Genomic DNA, 7,104 nt, shown 5'->3' with positions numbered 1-7,104 from the left:
TTTTAGTCGATGAAGATCCACCAGTTCCTTGAGTAGTCCTTCGTCTTGTATGATGATTTCCATGGAGTTCTTGAGCTCAACTACACTTTCTATCCTAGTCCGAGACCTTAGATATAGTAGACTAGAAATCAAGACTTATAGTTTTGATCACTAACATTGACAAACATGCTTGAGATAGCAACGCATGCGAGTTCGACCGAGCAATGCTCTAACACTTGTGGTTAAATTGATTGAGAATATTTGGATAACAAAATCATTTTTTGGTTGTTGGTGTCCAAGAAATCCTTGTTTTCTGTAAAAGTAAGGTCGCTCTTGTTGTTCTTCCGGGAATGACATCAAATGGGGGAGAGTTCTTTTGAACTTGGGTTTAATTTCCATATCTTTGTGGGGAGCGGCTGTGGAATATTTGAGGAGTTATCTTGTATCTTTATAAACTCCGTGATGAATGCATTTAGCTTCGGCTTTATGATTGCATCAAAACAAAGTTGATATGTACTTTTCTTTGGTCTTGAAGTGTCTCCATGAGAATTTCATTAAGATCCCGTTTTCGTACCTTTGCCAATTTTATTGACAAAAAGGGGGAGAATTAATATGTAGTTCACACTACAAATACATATGGTTTTCGGATCATTATGTAAGGGGGAGTGGTTTTCGTGTTGAGACGAAGTATTGACTAAGGTGGAGTGATACATATCACCATAGTATTGTTGTCAAAGTTGTGATATGAGAACTTTGATGCTGTGTAATAATACAATGACACTGTATAACAATGATCGGGAGCTTTTGTTTTCTCATTGTTATGGCTACGGAACTTCAACAACGATGATGCTAAACTTACAACCTTTGGAATTATTGGAGTACTTGGAAGTGACGAAGATTTCGAGTAATGTTGAAGCACCAAGGAGATCAAGCATGTGAACGAGAAGCTACAAAGTTTTATCTTTTTTTTTGTAATCCATATGTATCGATAGTTTTGCCATTAAAATTGACAAAGGGGGAGATTGTTAGAGCATTACTCGGTCGAACTCGCATGTGTTTCTATATCAAGCATGTTTGTCGATATTAGTGATCAAAACTATATGTCTTGATTTCTAGTTTACTTATGATTAAGTCTCGGTCTAGGATAGTCAAGTGTAGTTGAAGCTCCATACTCCATGGAGATCATCTTACGAAGACGAAGAACTACTCGAGGAACCGGTGGAACTTCATCCGACTAAAAGGTATGTGGAGACTTGAACTTATCTATCACTCAAAAGTCTATTCTATCTCCTACTCTTGAGACAAAGTCGTATAAGTATGATAGTTTTCATACATACACATTTGCTATTTCGAGCGGAGTTTACTCGCCTATCTTTTTCTCGAAATATGTGTTGGTAAGCTTTCGCTTTAATCATTTTCATCTTTACCCCTGACGAAAGTCATGATGACGTTTCAATCTTGAAAATAACTTTGATGATGATAGTCGTGAATAACCATTGTTATAACATTATAGAAGAATGTTTCAATAATTGAAATGTAGAGTTGAGATTACTATCTATGGATATAAGCATATATAGTGTGTTTGCACATTAGTGTATAAATCCATGTGCCGGAAACCAAGTGCGTGCATATGTGTACATGTGGTATTGGTGAAGGAGACAGGTTGAGTACGCGTACCCGTACGCGTACCCACCGAAGTTTTTATACCGAGAGATAAACTCTTCGTCCATGTTCCTTGTTCTTCTTAAACTTTCTCCATCGCCGGAAGCTTATCTTAACTGAATTCTCGGTCAAGGGACTCACTCCTCATCTCGGTTTAACTGATCTCAATAGCAACAGTTCATCCCCTCCGTTGATCAACTCTTCAATCCATGGCAGTAAGCCTATCCATACCGTCGCTGTTTTCCAAGCAATAGAACTCCATCGAGCATCAACAATGGCAGCAATCCATAACCCTCATTCACCCTTCTCTTCCAACTTCATCGATACAATCGAGCAGCATCTTCACTGCCACGAACGTCAGTAGCAGACCTAACTTGGACTCGAACTCTCGGTTCCTTCTCCATTCGCCATCGATGACAGTAACACTCGAGACTCAGTCATAACCCATCTTCACCTCTCGGTACTGGCAGCAATACCTTATCGTGTTCATTACTGCCATCGAAGTCACATCATGATCATCAGTTTTGATCACGATAGCAGCAACAACCACTTTCACTCTCCATCATCGACCAAACCACAACATCACCTCAGCTTCATCTTCTCCGTCGTGCTGGCATTAAACAACTCGAACTCAGCAACCACCAAACTCCCTGAATTACTACACGAACCAAAGCCAGCTACACTCATTATTTCCTCGGTCCCGTAAATCCATAACCTTCGGCGTCACTCAACAGCCAGTTAAAAAAGATGATGGTGCCCTGAGAGATAAGCCTGGCGCCTTTAGTACCTTTTGAATTTAAGTTTTCCCCATGTAATAGACCTGACTGCCTTTAGCAGTTCCTTTGAAACAGTACACCCCTTAACGAAATGACCGTCCCTTAACGTACAGTGGGGGTGATAATAGCACTTGCCGTCTCCAGTTCTTATTTCGCTCATAACTTCTTCATACGAACTCAGAATGACTTCAATATTTCGCCATTGACTTCATCTTCTTGCCCTCTATGAACTGATGTCTAGAAATCCTCCATTTGAACGAGTTCCACTGGGTCGTTGGCCTTTCTTCACTTGTGAACTTCACTTTTGTAGGTATTTCCACTTTTTTTGGATGATTCATCTAATAATTCACAAATAAAAGAAAACAAGCATAATATACAATAATTTGCAAGAAGATCAACAATTACTAGCATGGAATTGACACTAATTATATGTAAAATATGCACTTATCAGAGCTTCTTGATCCCACAGAAGTCTTTAAACGAGCGTCGTAAAAGATTTCGCCTAATTAGGGTACTTTCCTCTCCGAATAGACGGCTCCACCAGTAACAACACAACAAGGTAGTTTTGCTGGCTCTTAGGATAGTTTGCTCGAAATGCAAAATTGGGTATTTATAGACCAAGGAAGTTTGGACACCAAGGAATTTCCAAAACCAAATATTTTCAAGATATGCAATATATTTCCAAATTCGGTTTTCATAATTCCTAGAAACGATCTATCCAATATTAACCGAAATCCTACGAAAAATTCTCCAATTAGTAAATGCACATTACCAATTTTTATTTTCCAGAGATATTCATTTTAATTGCTTGTAATTAAAAGCATATAAAATTAACAACCTTAATTAAAAGATTCTCAACTTATTTCGGTCCGGGATCTCCTTGAGTTATTAAGGAATATCTTTGAACAATAAAAGATAAGAGTTATTGAACGTGTTCACAGTATGTCGACATCTTATTTCTTTGTAAATCCTTTTTCATATTTACAATCTTGGAACCGATTATACCACACTTCCAAACAAGTTTAGAACTGGTTCATCTGATTTCCAAGAATCATGTGATTGATCAAATCAACACACTAATCATGGGTTTACGGTTCTACCAAACATAAGGATCGGTTCTACCTTAATATGGTTACTGGGACCGGTTACATCAGTTACCAAATTATTTACGTCAATTACCAGGACCGGTTACCATATTATCATAGTATTACTTTTGATTGGTCACACCAGTTGCCAGGATCGGTTACACCAATTACTAGGACCGGTTACACCAATTACAAGGATCGATTACACACTCTTTTGTGATCGGTCACACCAATTACTAGGATCAGTTACACAAATTACTGGGATCGGTCTCACCAATTACAAATATCGATCATACCATCTTAGGTGATTACCTAGGATCGGTTATGTTAGGGAATTACTCGGCCGAACTCGCATGCGTTGCTATCTCAAGCATGTTTGTCAATATTAGTGATCAAAACTATATGTCTTGATTTCTAGTTTACTTATGACTAAGTCTCTGTCTAGGATAGTCAAGTGTAGTTGAATCTCCAGACTTCATGGCGATCATCTTACGAAGACGAAGAACTACTCGAGGAGCCAGTGGAACTTCATCCGTCAACAAGGTATGTGGAGACTTGAACTTATCTATCACTCAAAAGTCTATTCTATCTTCTACTCTTGAGACAAAGTCGTATAAGTATAATAGTTTTCATACATACACATTTTCTATTTCGAGCCGAGTTTACTCGCCTATCTTTTTCTCGAAATATGTGTTGGTAAGCTTTCGCTTTAAGCATTTTCATCTTTATCCGTGATGAAAGTCATGATGACGTTTCAATAGCTTTGTTAGAGCATTACTCGGTCGAACTCGCATGCGTTGCTATCTCAAGCATGTTTGTCAATGTTAGTGATCAAAACTATAAGTCTTGATTTCTAGTCTTTTATAGCTAAGTCTCGGACTAGGATAGAAAGTATAGTTGAGCTCAAGAACTTCATGGAGATTCATCATACAAGTAGAAGAACTACTCAAGGAACCGGTGGAACTTCTCGACAAAAAAGTATGTGAAGACTTGAACTTATCTATCACTAAAAATTCTATCTACTCTATCTCATACTCTTTGAAACAAAAAGTCGTATGCTATATATATAGACTTGGATTATACACATTTGGTATTTCGAGACGAGTATACCTCTCCTATCTATATCTCGAAATATGTGATGGTTAGCTTTTCGCTTCGATCAAGTTTATTTTTACCATGTGAAGAAAGTCATGATATGTTTCAATCATCTTGAAAATTGCTTTGACGAGAAATGGTGTAACAACTGTATAACGTCATCTAAGAATGTTTCAATGATTGAAATAAGAGTTTAGATTACATAACCAATTGTGGACATAAGCATTGTTGTGGAAACACATTTATGTATAAGTCCTATTCCTTGAACCAAAGTTTACGAACTTTGTTGATCAAGAGAACCGGAAGAATGGCGTGAGCCAAGTACGCGAACTTAGTATGCGAACTGCTGAAGTTCTCAAACCCGAGAATTTCTGCTGGAGTTGCGTGAAGCTAAGTCTGCGAACTTAGTCCGCGAACTTGCGAAGTTCTCATACTCGAGAATTTCTTCTGGAGTTTGTAAACTCTGCCCGGTAACTTAAGTCCGCGAACCTAGTCTGCGAACTTGAAAAGGTTATATATCTGAAGATGATTTCTGAACTTAAACTTAAAAAAACTAAGGAATGCAGTTTGCAAACCGTGGATATAAAATTTCATGAACCGATTCAAGTGAATCAAATCATCTTTGTTTAAATTGTGTCTTGTGTAGTACATAAGATTTCCTTGCAATTGAACAACTCTCTAGCTAGTTCATTTGAAGTCATTTGAACTAGTTATGGTGAAGAAGAACATGATTGATATGAAATGCTCATATGGCTAACATTTTGGTTAACTATTTTTGAACCAACAAGTGCATAAGTTTGGGTACGGTTAACAAACCTAGAAGCGTGCAATTTCAAGTGTGTGTAACAAGCTAAGTTTTCGATCTAACGGTTGAGAAATATTAGCTTGAATCTAAATCAGGTTTTCATCTAACGGTGAATATTGAATGCTTTGGTACTAAGCTAACATTGATTGCAAACCCTGATTTGAAAGACTATATAAAGGAGACATCTAGTATTGTGTGAAACTAATTCCCACACCTTACGTGTGATACTAGTTTGCGTGCTAGAGTCGATTCTCCCTTAACCTTTGGTTTTCTTCTTCTAAAACCAGGTTAACGACTTAAAGGCTTCATAGGGATTGTGAAGCCAGGCCGATAGTACTTTTATCGTAGTTGTGTGATCTGATGTTGCATCTTATATCGTACGAGTACAATCAAATTGATTGGCTTGAGATTGATATCTCCGATAGGAAAGATATAAAAAGTAGTCACAAACATCTTCGTCTCATTGTTTGTGATTCCGCAACATCATTTTTCACTACCATACGATTAAGATTGTTGTGAGGTGATTGATAACTCTAGGCTATTCTTCGGGAATATAAGACCGGATTATCAATTGGTACCTGTTCACCTTGATTATTATCAAAAGACGGAACAAAACCTTTAGGGTTTATCTGTGGGAGACAGATTGATCCTTTAATAGACTTGTCTGTGTGAGACAGATTTGTTTATTATTAAAGCCTACGATTTTGGATCGTAGCAACTCTTAGTTGTGGGTGAGATCAGCTAAGGGAATCAAGTTCGCAGTATCCTGCTGGGATCAGAGGCGTAGGAGCATAACTGTACCTTGGATCAGTGGGAGATTGATTGGGGTTCAACTACAGTACAGTACGAAGTTATCTTGGAGTAGGCTAGTGTCTTTAGCGGCTTAATACAGTGTATGTTCAATATGGACTAGGTCCCGGGGTTTTTCTGCATTTGCGGTTTCCTCGTTAACAAAATTTCTGGTGTCTGTGTTATTTCATTTTCCACATTATATTGTTTTATCTTTATAATTGAAATAATACAGGTTGTGCGATAGATCATCAATTAGAGTAATCCAACCTTTGGTTGTTGATTGTCATTGATTGATCCTTGGATATTGGTCTTTGGTACCATCCAAGTTATTCCTTGTATTTGATTAGAACTCGCAGTTCTTGCTTGAGTAAATCAAATCAAGAGAGAGATATAAACTCGTTGATATACTTTTAATTGATTGAGACTTGTTGATTCTATTAAAAGTATATTCGAGTTTGCCCATACAGATTGCTAAGCGAAATATTAGGTGGTGGTGTTAGACCCCCACTTTTTCAATTGGTATCAGAGTAGGCAAACACGTTCAAGACCTTACAAGTCCGTGTTTGTAGCGATCTGACTCTATGGACGATAAAGTCTCTATGAGCGCCTCACCAGGAATAAACCACAATCTCAGGGAGTGTTCTAAAACCCTTATCCTTTTCAAAAGGAATATTGATGAAACTCTAATAGATCCCTTATGAGAAAATGCAATGTATGAAGAGTTAACTCAGTTCCAAGGACAAGAAGTATGGAATCTTGTATCTTGTCCTCCAAATGAAAAGGTAAGAATTCTTGATTGTAATTCTGTTCAAACCTTTGCATTCAATGTTGTTTCCGACACAAGTGAAATTTCTAGCTTGTCTTGGGCTGATGAATGTTGCTCTAATGGTGATTGGTTTGACAAACCATT

This window comes from Papaver somniferum, chromosome 11 (assembly GCF_003573695.1).
Source record: "Papaver somniferum cultivar HN1 chromosome 11, ASM357369v1, whole genome shotgun sequence".
Taxonomy (NCBI): Eukaryota; Viridiplantae; Streptophyta; class Magnoliopsida; order Ranunculales; family Papaveraceae; genus Papaver; species Papaver somniferum.
The sequence above is the reverse complement of the archived record's forward strand: the minus strand, read 5'-3'. Positions refer to the sequence as shown.